This window comes from Varroa destructor, unplaced genomic scaffold, assembly GCF_002443255.2.
Source record: "Varroa destructor unplaced genomic scaffold, Vdes_3.0 BEIS01000001.1, whole genome shotgun sequence".
Taxonomy (NCBI): Eukaryota; Metazoa; Arthropoda; class Arachnida; order Mesostigmata; family Varroidae; genus Varroa; species Varroa destructor.
Genome location: NW_019211454.1, coordinates 8,685,501 through 8,699,479, shown reverse-complemented (window position 1 = coordinate 8,699,479; position 13,979 = coordinate 8,685,501). Strand labels below are relative to the sequence as shown.

At 38.3% G+C, this 13,979-nt stretch overlaps 1 long non-coding RNA gene across 1 annotated transcript; it reads left to right on the top strand.

Annotated features, from left to right (window-relative positions):
* Positions 1-8,244: 8,244 nt before the first annotated feature.
* LOC147758212 (uncharacterized) lies at positions 8,245-12,298 on the top strand. The gene is made up of 2 exons (XR_015318914.1): positions 8,245-8,842; positions 10,155-12,298. It is a non-coding gene; the product is annotated as an uncharacterized LOC147758212 (long non-coding RNA).
* The last annotated feature ends 1,681 nt before the right edge of the window (positions 12,299-13,979 follow it).

Sequence of the window (13,979 nt, the reverse complement as noted above, 5' to 3'; positions counted from 1 at the left end):
ACAGCAGCTCGCGACGCGGCGATACTTCGAAAGCCGAGGACGAGCGGGTTACTTCGAAATTGCGTCCCCGATAGTCATTTACGACAAAAATTAATTTCATTCCAAAAAAAGATACATTGTTCGGAGAAGCCCAAAATAAAGCTAGCTAGATAATAGATAACTATAAATGGGGAGCTAAATCTTCAGATGTTGCGGTTTAAAGATTCTCTTTAATACGATAATCATCGACAGTTTTGTCCAGAATAGAAGAATCATCCTACAATTAGACATGTTATAATTGTTGCGCTGTTTTCAATTTTATTTGAAACTGATCTTTATTTTTATGAAGGGCCAAATGCGTGTCTGTTTTGTTCTAAGACGCTAAGTAAAGATGTTGTAGATTTGAATTAGCGCTTTATAATCTGAGAGATAGCAGTCTACATCGTACTAATATATCTATCTTGGGTAGCGCGTTTGACCTACCTGAAACGACTTTAAAAGTGGTCGGGCTGCGCTTACTCATGGGTCGCTAGAATCGCATGCTGGAAAAATGGAGCCTATCGGCTGAATCCTTTTCCATCGAGATTGAAAAGTTTGCGTTTTCCAATAGAGTGTAATCTTAATGTGGTTGGTCGAACCGATGGCAGCAACTTAATTCTCAATTTGCAAGTTTAAAAAACCTTCCGAAACTGAAAGACTAACAATTTAACTAACGAGTTATTCGATGCTACCTCTATTGTAACTATGATTAGTCTTTTGCCTGCTTCTACATAGGAAAAGTAAAATGTCTTTAAAAGTAAAGTAGTAGTGGCTGCAGCCCACTCAATATAGGCCTAAGGTTAGACTAATCTATAAAAACCCCATACGAAGTTTGATCAGCAATTGTTCACCGTCTGCACGAATCCGGCCTTGCCCAAACAACAGAGCATTTTGTCTGATTCATACTTTGCAGTACTTGCATTAATTATGTAGAAGTGGACACTAATACATAAACTGGTTACTGTTTTAATTTATGTTTCTTTTGAGGGATGATTATATAACGTGTTTTGTGCTGATAGGTTGAGCTAAAAGATGTGCTATCATTCATTAGAATAATGGTAGAGATTGATGGAATTGTTGTATTCCTATATCTCAGGATTTAAAACACGCTATCGAACGAATTATACACATCCTGTATTTTCTGTGCAGGTAGAAATACGTGCGAAACTATACAAATGTATGTTTCATGACGAACGATCCTATCGTCAAAAAGAGGATCGTTGCTTTTGGTGTAAGAGACTGCCTATTATAGCTTTGACAACATACTTAGGAACGAGAAAAATAGCTATTTAATTTAAAAAAATTAATATTATGTTTGCTATATTTAAAAAAAAAACGGGTTTATCTACTTAGGGATTAAACTACTCAGATACCCGACAAATGTGTCTTATATTGCCTACCGCAACGGGTACATTTCTGTTGCCCGCTTCAAGTATGGAGACCTAACGGGGATGCTAAAGCTACAAAGGAATTAAGCACGGATATAAAGATCAAGATGCTCATGCCAAATATCTTATTTTTCTTAATCCTAAAATAACAGCCGTGACCCTTATTTAAAAGAACTAGCCTATCCGTAGCAGCTTGCAAGTATAAAAGTATTGATAATATAAGCATACATTTTACTTACCATAAAATAAATTGTTGCTTTATTTAATCGCCCATGTAATATATGTCATTGGCAAAACCTCAATCAGCGACTACTGACCTTTTCAGCCACCTGAACTTGGGTTAACCGTCCGAGCCACAGCGCCAACTATAAACTATATATTACCAAGGCACTGAATTAGCCATTAATTATCTTTATTAATTATTACTTTATAACGAAATTTAAAAGGATTTAATAACACAAAAACCGCAAGTCATAACGTAAATAATGATGATACCGATTGCCCTGCTCCGCTTGAATCAATGCATGTGGCCATCATTTAATCGAATGTTTCTAAGTCTGGAATATCCGGTCAATAAGGAGGTACAAAGTATTCTTTCTTGGAAAACTATGGAGTTTTATTCACGATGTTTTTTCCCATTCCTAGCTGCTTGCTCCTGCACAAATCAGAAGCTTTATCATTGTTTTCATTGCAATAGTCCTTCGGGTACATGGTTTTTTGTGCTATCTAGCGTACATATGAACGTCTCACAAATGAGTAATGGATTTTACATACGACTGCAACGAATTGTATGATGAAATCATAGCGAGACACAACAGCACAGCGTGTCTGTTTGTGTGGCCACTCTATTCACTGAAAATTTCGAGTTTTACGATTGGTTCTACCACATTGTTGGTGAGGAGCTGACTCAGATCGCTAGCCTGCATTACGTAACTACGTATATATACGAGCAGGTTTGAATTGTGCCTGTTTACACGGCCCTTAGTTTTATGTCTGAAGTCGCTAGCGCTGAATCACAACGTGCAGCATATGTCCATTGGATCCGATGCTGTGAATACGTCCTAATGAATATGTCCTGATACAATGAACACACCTTAGTTAAACTATAAGATCCTAGGTTGTTATATTTTTCAGTGTTAAACTGTCGATTTCCTGAATTAGTCCTGTAACTGTTTTCGACGCTGGCGGTGCAGGAAAAGAGAAGCTGAGTCACTGAACACGCATGCAGCAAATTAGATTTGAGCGAACTATAACATAAAAACTATGAAAGTAAGTTCTAAATACAATGCAGTAGAATTTTATGTAAGCGAATTTTCTAAAGTAAGCGAGCACTATAAAAATATGATTGTTATTTTTTTTTTTACATAGTTACTTTCCACGTTCTTTTCTCTTCTATAGCCCATTGCGTCATGTATAAGGTATATTACGTCACAATTGAAACAGAACCGATGCTGGTCGTGAGTAGGCTATATCTAAATGAAGACATATATTTTCGAGTGAAATCGTTTTTATGTGCTACATCTGTCATAGACATGCGTATTCAGTGCAACTGCCATCCGTAATTCGAAATTTATTCTCATTCAAAAATTAGTAAGGACTGCGAAGCTAGTCTCAAGGTGTCCTTCTCAACGTTTGTGTAAATAATGGCGTGATAAAGGTATGTTTAAGTGCGCTGTTCTTTTGTATTTTTTTTGTATATTTGTGCATACAACTCGATCACGCTAAGGGCGGAGTTCACTAGATAAAGTGCGCTGTAAAAAAGATGCTCAGAGTATCAGTAGACATTGTTAGAATACTGCTAAATATAGACGGGCCTGAAAAATAGAAAACAAAGATAGTCATGGCCATAGAGGAGACTGTAGCGCTCTTTAGGACCCCAGTTTTGACCGCACGCGAGCTGCTCGCCGACACGACTAGGAAACAGTAAAAGACAACGTGACCAATGTGCGCGCTTAGGGTTGTTCAGACTTCTCGCATAATTATGATGAATACGACTGGCTTGGACTAATTCCTGAAACCCGGAAGTTCAGGAAAGACATTCTTCTGGGCAAAGGATGCGGAAAGCAAGATCATGGGTATATGGCAGAAATATCGAGATACAACACCCAGATTCCTGCCGGATACGGCTGTGAGGGACGTAATTCCTGATATTGACGTCTGGATTATACAATGTGGTGGGGAGCTTGCCTACTACCTCACAGAGCTATTCGCTGGTGATGGGGCATTTCGAAGTGACCTCCATGAGGTGGGTAGGGCCTTTTATGACGGTTGCCTTTTATACCCAGCAGCCCTAAGTGACACGCAACCGGTGTGCAGGGCGTTCACGCATATAAGAAAGCGGTACGCGTCACGAGAAGTAACAATTTCTTTTTGCAACGGTATGGACGGTTTCGTATCCTGCCTCGGTCGCGTAGTTGCTAAGACAAAAGAGAAATTTCTGCACGGATTTTATGCGGAACTTTATTTAAGGAAAAGGAACGTCTTCTCACATTGTGGTTAACCAATATGGAGCATATATCGGGGAGATGACTGAGTGTCCACTTCCTCAATCTATAGTACTATGAAAGTAACTATATTGCGCGTTAGAAATAAAAAAAAGAGATACGGAAATGTAGTTAGGCCTTTAGGAGAGACTCTAGCATCCCATACAAAAATTAGATCTGATTAATTTCATCGATAGTGTTAGTCTAAAGCTGACATTAGGAACCCTAAAGTGTCGATAGAGTGGATTTAGTATTAAAACAAAGGCTAGTGACAAAGAGACATACGAATTTACTGTGCAGTAAGGCACTGTTAAAATCACAAGTGCTTACTAGTCTTTATATATAGGCTGTTGCAGGCTTTTGAGTTTGATTTGCAAGTTATGCTTGTCTATGATTTTATTGTATGACTTCAGTGTATAAGTGCATATCCTACCGAAAGGTCGTCCTATATAGTAAACAGTTTAACAAAGGCTGCAAGAGTAATGCATTTATGTATAGAAGACGGACGGGTCTGCGCATTTTACGCTATGAAGTTTTTTCAGTATATCTCTTAGCTGGCAGTTTTTGGCTAGCCCTGAAAATGCCAAGCGCTCGGTGCCTGGAGTTGGGTCCATTTGGATAATAGATGCGTCGTAAGCAGATTCCTAGGTAGAGATTTCGAAACTATAAATTGGAAAGCGTGTAGCTTGAGAGTTCGAATATTAATAGGGGCAACAGGAGATTCGAAGCTATCATCAAACCTTCAGCAAGAGCCATGATTTTCGAGATGTAACTTAGCGTTTCCCAAGAATCTTTGGTGTGGTTATTTCGAGAGACGTAAGTAATGTAAATAAATGTTTTGAGTTTTGCGCGCGGCACTGCCGTTAAGCATTGCATCAGAAATACTTTCAAATATTCGAGCTCAAGGTCAATAAATCAAGAAATTTATATTTGTGCAGTGTATTCAGAACGGATTAAAAGTGGACTGTTGTGATGTTTCAATCAAACAGACCGGCTTTTCATTTTTAAACACTGTTATCTGTTTCGCAAGCCATTGGTGGCAGATTTTTACGCTTTACGTATTTCCGATAAATGCTTCCGATACTCTTACATCGTTTACTATCTATTAAACAACTCTGATTAGCGAAACCGATAACGGGAAATAGGTTTCATCTGTGTTAGGCCAATGGTGCAAAGCTGCTACTCTTACCGGGAACCTTTCTATCAAACCTTGCGACCGTCTCCCTGAGATAAGGCAAAGAAACTCTCTCAGCAAATGCCGGGAAGACATAATGTGGTAGAGGTTGAAGCCGACAGTTTATCCAGTCACTGCAACATCCTCACAGACGAATCTCTAATAAATGTTTCAAGTGTCTATTTGCGAGTGTTACCGGCGTTGCCGATGAAAAGCTGTGGCCTGAAGTCAGTAACATGAAAATAGGCCTTGGAAAGATACCAACTCAGAGATAACGGACAATGATATTGCAAATACTAAAAATATGATCAATGTTGCAAAAGCTAATTTACTCAGTGGTGATTCACTATTTATCTATTAATGAAAATTAATTTGAGAATTCGAATTGAGAAAAATCAGCAGTTGTTAAATACTCGAGCTTTCCTTTTTTATCGAAATAACAAAGACTTTAATGGGAGTTGTTAATGTTAAGCTGTATTCTTCCGACTTTTGTTTAAACCGAATCTCCCTCGATCAGGGCACAAGATATGTAAATACGTATGCTCGAAGATATAGTGAATTTGTCTAGAAATTTGTATCTGAGAGGTCGCACCAAGGGCAACTAACAGCCGTCAAAAAACGTGCTCCAAACTTGCTTTTTTTTTTCTGTATCTATCAAGCGTCAAACGTATTTTGCAGACACAGTCGAAATCTTCGGGTCCTTCGCAACCGTTAGCGCTTAGTTTTGGTTTTCTAATTTACCGTAAACAGAGCGCGATGTCTGTAATTACATCTACCAGTAGATATAACTAGGTGCTCAATCCCGCTGTTAAGAAACTGCAAGGACAGCACAAAACGATAGGTACCCAACGTTCATTTTGTGCTATTGACAAATTTAATTGTTTGAAACTATGCGTTTCAAGTGCATTCTCATACAATGATTCTTTCAATGGTAAAGATTTAGTAGCTTTTACTCTATTTACATAGGTAAGTTAATTTATTCCGTCGGCATAGCTTAACGGGTTTTTAAATGGTAGAGGACACAAAAAAGGAAGTAGGGGTTTCATGTTAGTCTAAGTACAAAGTGTTCTACTGTCAACGTATTCCTAAGAAGCTGATGTTTCTATTTAGATTTTAAAAAAAGTACGTGGAATTTCGCTTTATACAGACTACACGTGCCTTATATATCTAGGTCCTAGTTGTTTTCGTCAGAGTAATCGTCACCGGTTTTACCTCTTTCTAAAGTTTTTTTCAACACAAATGGCTAATCCACAACGGCAGCTCGGTGGCCTGTCACAAATTACCCCTCGAAGATGTTGCTTTAAAAGTATAGGAACTAACGCATAGTCTTAGAAGCCTACACAACAGGAAGCCACCGATCTGGATATAGACATTTTCGTTTCGTCATTCTTGCACCATGCTAGACGGTACCGTTTAATGAATGTTTACATACTGGTGCGCTCCCAGCCGACTGGTGATACCCTGTTAGTGATTCCTGAATGAAGGGATAGCCTAATCGCACCGTTATTATGGAAGGCAATAGCGAAAAAGAGCGTTTGTTAGTAAGCTGCTCCCAGAGTAACCGTATCGCGCAATACACTCCATGATGTTCGTCGACTCCAAGGCAACCTTCAACTCCCAAAGCGCCGAAAGAGGAAGTTATGTGGATGTCTCTTTAAATATGCACACTCTTCTCGCTGCGATTCCACCGACAAGGTGGCTTACGCCCCGCCTATTACACAGGCAGCTAGCTTGGCCCAAGACGGCAACCTACACACACTCCTATTCTTCATCTTGTTGAAGGGCCTCTGGGTCAAATGAAAAGGTCGAAAGTGTCAATCGAAGTCATCTTGTGTGCAGACAACGTAGTGATATATACGATCAAACAGCTTCCAGTAAGTTCTAGTCTGCCTTTATACAGGGGTTTATTTAGATCGTAAACTTAATCAAGGCGAAGGCGATGGAACCTAGAAGGGGAAACAGACCAGCGGCCACTGACACCTAGTACTTTGCCAGATCACCTCTCGCCTATTTTGACCGATCTCCTAATTCAGAGCGCGAACGGCAGACGTTTCACTGCACACGTTCCCAAAAGATGCGAGAAAACAGTGTTGGCCGCGTGAACAATCGAATTACCTCATCATTTGCCCCTTGCAAGCGCTGTCGGCTTGTTCGATCTCAAAGTAGCTTCGATCGCGACGTATGGGACATGCGTCATTCGGGAAGAACTTACAGTAGAAGACCTCAAATAATTAAATCGCGACGAAGCCTTTTTTTCTCAAAGGAACATTGAGATTACACATACTGACCCGAAATTGCTTTGCGTACTTCCCAGCTGGTTACATGGTCGCTTTGAGCTTCCAGCAACGGAAGCCTCTAAGACTAAGCTTAAGAGTCGGTGCCGGAATTTGTGGAGATTAATGGGGATTTCTTTGCCTAGAAAGCGATTATAACTAACGAGTGTAATGCCCATACAACAATACAAACATGTCGTCACTTTCTTTCACTGCATGGGTTTCACCGTAGACTCCGCACGAAAACGGATTTTCACGAGTCCGCCAATACGTGTAGGAGCCTTATGTGTGGGAGAAGCCGTGATAGATATCATGCCGCTTGTTGCTCCTTGTACTACCTTTAAAAGATCTAGGAAAGATTTTAAATAAATATATTAAATTGGTTCTTATATTGGGTGGTTGACCTGTGCATATGCGGATTTTTACTATCACCAATAAAGGTGACTACGTAAAAATTTGAAGTGTATTCAAGTCTTTGTAAAAGCTTGTTTTACAGAAAACAATATCAAACTCATAAAAGCTTATTAAGTTTAGAATAGATACTAAAGTATCCGCTACTTTTCGCAAAAGGGAAATGATGCGCTTCGTCTTCGTATAAGATATGAAGAACTTTAACGACGATAGCTAACGATAAAACTGCGAGACAAAGTCAAGATCGCATTGTTTATTCCGCTTCGTTATAACACCAATCAATCAGATAAAACAAATTTAGTAATTTTTGTGAGGCAGCATGCAAATACTAGAAATATCTATATTTATTAGAACACACAAAGATCTAAGCGTTGAACTGGTTGCTGGTTTCTAAATAGCTGCTAGCAGATTCCTGCTAACCCGCGGCCGCTAAGACGGCCTTTGTTGCTACGATTTGTTTATGCTGGTAGTTGTACTTTACTGACAATCTGATCAGATTCAATTTCGTCTGTCACTCGAGTTCGAAATCACGTTTGTCGCCATGAAGAAAAAGTCTTTTATTTAGGAGAATGTTATTTTGATACAGTAAGCCCAACTACTGATGTTATTGGTGTACGAGCAACATCGTACTAAAAAATTTTCCCAAATTCAAGTTCACTCACAAAATTGATTTATCGTTAGCCGACGAAACGTAACGATATCCTTAATAATGTATTGCGGAGCCGTGCAAAGTATAAAAGCAAATTCAATTTTGTTTTCGCGCGATCTACAATTCAAACAACAGTAATTACCTCATAAAATATCACTCCTTGATCCAGCTATTTATTTCTTATTGTCTATTTATTACTAAGAACCCATAAACGGATATAACCATTAAATTGCTTCCTGAGTTTTCGGCCAATGTTTAATGGTTTTATAATTGCTAGTAATCGAAGCAGCGCTGACGCTAGCCAGTGATCAGCTACTAAACCGCGGTTGATTTCAAATATATAATAATTAGAAAACGAATTACGAGGACTGTCGTGGTACTCACCACCATATCTATCCGAAATCCGACGCAGGCAACGAAAAATTAACACTGCTCGATTTTTATCGGTGAGTGTGACTTACGTAATAGCTTATGGATTGAGTTTATTTTGTTGTTGCATAATAACGAGACAGATATATATTGAATTATAAAGTTGGCTAGATATATGGGCTTTTACATTTAGGCTTTCATCTTCCTGCCGCTAAGGATGTAACCTTTAGAGAATAGGCTATATCTTTGGCTGTATACTTGAAGGTTTTATATATCCTATCAACTCTCTACCGAAGTCGCTGTTTAGCAAACATTGGGCATCCTTAGCTTTTAACAAACCACCATCTATTAAAAAACAGTTAGCCAGATTGAGGTGTTCAAGTTCGTGCTTGCGAAAAATTCACAGAGAATTTTCGCAATTTATAGCTATCTAGGTTAAATTATATTTTTACGCATTCCTTAATGAGTCAACAGAAAATATAGGTAAACTAGCAGTTCTTGATTATGAAATTCATGTAGTCGGTACTTGCAATTGTTCTTATCAGGTCTACTTCTCAGGGTACTTTTGTCAATCGTGTAAAAGCTATTTTATCATTTGCTGAATAAATTCCCATAAAGAAAATTGTTTATTTTTATATATAAAAAACTAGGCACATCTGTCTATAATCATGAGTTAATTTGTAATTTTTGTAGTCATAATGCTTGGTTTAAGGGTTAATCATTAGGATTTTATGCAAACTTTGTTTTTAGGATAGGTTCTCTGTGAATTTTTCGCAAGTACGAACTTGAACACCTCAATCTGGCTAACTGTTTTTTAATAGATTGTTGAATTTGCTAATAGCATCGGGACAGAAGCGTTAGTTGAGTAAACGCGTAGTTACCAAAATACAATTTCTAAAGCTTTGTTAATATTTCATTTCTATTATTATCCCATTATCTTAAAAACGAAGGTTTTACGTTGTGTATTCTTATAAAAATTCTCTACCGATGCCAGAATCGATATAAGTTTTTACCTTTTACAGACCAACACCATAGTCGATAAAAGAGTGCTAAAAACGATGCATCTTTTGAAACCAGGGTTGAAAAGTTCCATAAATACCTGGGTATTGGGAAGCAATAGAATTATGGTAGTGGCTGGGTTTCGGGGCTAAATGCGTAGTTACATTTGAAAAAATAATAATTAAAATGTTTGAAAATAAATAATAATAATAAAACAGTTTTTGTTGCTTACTATCTTTTTTGCATAATGCGCGGTAGACACATACGGGTTTATCTCTGGTAGCCAGTAGGTAGATGCCAGGTCATATTGGATATTACGAGATATTGGCACGATACCTTTCTATAAAAGAATCAGTGGCAGTTCCGTTTGTTCTCGTGTTTTCTGCTCAGGTTGCTCAAGAAAAGTCATAATTCAGATTTCGATGCGATCAGAAGGTGACGGAAAACCTCGCTGCCATTTGTAATCTGTTACGAAGACAAAGGCGACATATATCACATGATGAAGCTTCATTGCCTTGTAATAAGCGCCATGTTCGTATTTTTGATCTGTACTCCCATAGTGATGACTGAGAACTACCACAGGGTGATGCATTTGATACAAAGGTACGCACATAAGAAAGACCTTAGGCCTGAAATGTTGACCCTATTACTATTCGGCAGCTGCACTCCATTCGGGGTGAAGCAGACGGTAGGCTTAAGCGCCTCGCCAGATTCTGAGATACCAACGATAATTTTCGAACGAACTAGGATGAAGAAAAGGAAGCGGGTGTATCACGGTTATTAAGAATACCTAATTTATTTTGCCAGTATGGTTGAAATGCCCACACGACTCGTTCTGTACCTATAAAAAAAAAATTCTATAAGCAGCTAGGTCGCGATCCGCAACACAGCGTACCCGTTTTGTAGTATTTATAGTAACTGAAAGTACCTACATGCATCATTTTATGTTTCACACAAATTCCCAGAAGGCATATAGGTAATAAATGCCTTTTACTATATGACCGCCGACTGTTTCTTCGGTTACGATCGACCACCCAATCGGTTTCTCCAACATTTCTGTTCGCCAAGAAAAGTACCGATGAGACAATGTTAAAAAGTGTGGACATCTCGTGGTTTTTTTGTTTTTTTGTATTGTCTTGTTTATAGATATTAACGCACCTTTTCGTACCTTGATATTAGTAGCACTGTGGAAGAGGACAAGTTACTGTTACATTTACCCTTATGAACCTCTGCTTGCACTTCGTCTCACCTATCCTGTTTGACGCTTGTGCCTCCTGGCGGATATCGAGCCATCCGATTCAGCTTCTATAGCCCCTTTGACATTGGTGATCGTTGTTCTTTAGTGGTAACGGGTTTGTCACATTCGGACAATTTCGTTATGACTCTATAAATGTCCGCTTGATCTCCCGAGTACTCATAAGCATTTCAACAGCTTAATCCCACTGCTGCTTATCCAAATGCCCATACGAGCATCGGCGAGCGTGGCATCATATCAATGGGTCTTGGATTGTATCTTGTGTGTTACAACTCATCTTAATAAACGTACAATACAAAGTACAAATACAAATATGATATTACTGCCGCAGCTATCGAACCCGACATGTTGCAGGCAGAAGACCTACTAATATAGCCGTATTATCTAACACCTAGACAAATGTAGCCATTCTATTTTAGTCAGCTATGCGATTAAAAAGCGGTCTGTAGATCAAATTCGTTATAACTTTGGAATCCCATTAAAATCCACTTTAGTTCATGGCGAAGTGCGCTCTTTTCATGTCCTAGGATGTCCCAATATGTCCTGGTAAAGCATTCATCACATTGAGCGAACACGTTCTCGGAAGACCGACGGGAAGTTTTTCCCCGCTAAATGTTTAAAGTGAAAAGTGCTCAATGAAAAAACATTTGAAAAGTGAAAAAAGGGCTGTTACTTTGGACCTGCTGGTGCACCCTGAAAAAATCGTTCTAGGCAATACTGTACTTTTCCTTGATCACGGAGATATACCGATGACTACATTAATGACCGCCGCGCTCTTACTCATGTCAATCTATGTTGTCCTGCCCTGGGAAATAATATATAGGCAAAAGGATAAGATATAATTATGCGAAAAACATTGTCAGTATACGAAGGGGTAATCTCTTCCTTTAGTAGGACAACCTCAACTCGTTATTGTCTATGAATACAAATCTGACTTACCTTAGAGCATCTTGAACTTATGGCTGACAAAAGTCATAACTGTAGAAAAAGCACCCATAAATTGTACTTGTCTTTCATTGAAATCGCTGAAGCGATGCCCTATCTAATCTCCCAATCACTACGGGCACTTACTTTACCATTTTTTATACACAGTTACCGATACACGGTCTCTCTTCATTAATTATTATTATATATTTTTGTCTATACGTACTCGAAAAGTGTAAACATTAAATGTAATTATCTACTGAGTTGCTTTTTTCCATTATCTGCTATTGGATCGGACGAGTAGATGGGATAACTGTTAATATATAAGAATAAAATATATTTAAAATTAAATGAATTCAAAGGTTATGTTACTTGTATTTATGTCATAGTCTTAATTTAAAGAACCCTTTATACATTTGTAAGAAGCAACAGTTCGATGAAGCTAGCATATCTCTAGGCAATTTTTAGGTTCCTCGATTGTTTTCGATCCTCGCGAAACCAGAATCTTCTATAATTTTGGCACATTTCTAACCATAAAGGTATATCTATTCGTCCAAGGTTCTCTGGCAGTTGTCGAGCCTTTTGAATCCTCTGCTTTTCTATATGAGCTAATAAGCAGATTAGGTCATCCCTAGGAATAAACAAAGCCATAACTAAATGTGTATAAAGAAACTACCCTTATTGCAACGTGTGTTAGATGTAATAAAAAAATGACCTTGCTCGTATGAACGGCTTAGTAGGATAATGATGTGGACGTTCCATTTAGTCCTAACTTAAGGTAAAAAAAACTTACTCTAAATACTAAAAAATAACGCTAGGATAATAGAAATATTTCGTTACCTTTGACACGTACTCGCTTAGAGCAGACGATTAGAATTGGCGAAGCAGAAGAAAATACGGGATGTTCACTGGAAAAATGATTTGTATTACGTCTCTCTAATTATAAGGACCGCCTATATGGTGGCTGAATTTTTCTTACAGCAAACAAATGGTCTGCGTTGATAAAATAAACACACAGAGTAGATGTACTATTGAGCTTATCCTAATGCCAACTTCTAGTAGTCAAAGTAACTGGATAAACAGAAGTAGACGTAACCTGTCTAATCGAGTTGAAGATTGTTCCTGAATTTAAATGAATACAATAATAGATCCTATGATACGTAATCAACATAAACTTTGTTGACAATGCAACCAAACGGTTTTTAGAAAAGAATTTTGTCTCGATTTTTCTTTTTGCCTTCATTCTTTCAAAATTCATCATCGGCGTTTGAGCCTCCTTACACTTCGTCAGTCGATAAGCTCCTCGTTTAAACCTGATTGCTATGCTTCGGCGTGTGTCTACATAGCAAGCTGCGTACAATGTTTACAGTATAATGTCGTAATTTCCGAAGAACAATCTTAGGAAATAGCACAGTAACTTATTTGCGAAAAGGATTAAATAAGACCTATCCGGACCCTTTCTCCACTTAGCACCGTTATATTAAAAAAAAAAAATAGCTCAGCGTTAATTAGCCACCAAAATTGTGTTTAGGTGTAGGGGACGCTTTGCTCTGTTTGTAGTCTTTATTTTTTTGTTGGAGGTTAAGGGCAAATGCATTATGCAGACCGGACATCACTGAATTGTGTTGTGTCCGGTACTGTGGGACTCTCACCCACTAAACCCCTGACCCCTCCATCAGCTTGGGCCATGGTTCGGGGTATGTTTGATATAACTTCGAAATCTGTTTGTAGTCTATTTAACGACTGAGAGACAGTGGAGCTAACGCTCGACCTTTTTATTAGTGGGCCACAGGTCAATACACGTGTCTGAGTGACAGACATATCCTCACTTTGATTACAATAAAAACTGTGGATCCTATTATTAAGAGATCTGAAAAATTATTGAGGAACTTTACAAAGCTTTTGTGTGAGTATACGAGTACTTAATACAACTTGTTGCTAGCTTTAGTTGTTTGCTAGAAGCAAACGAGCTCTATTTTCTGCTTAGGTGGGTAGAAACAATTAGGTAGTAATGAGCACAAAATTACAGTAGAATA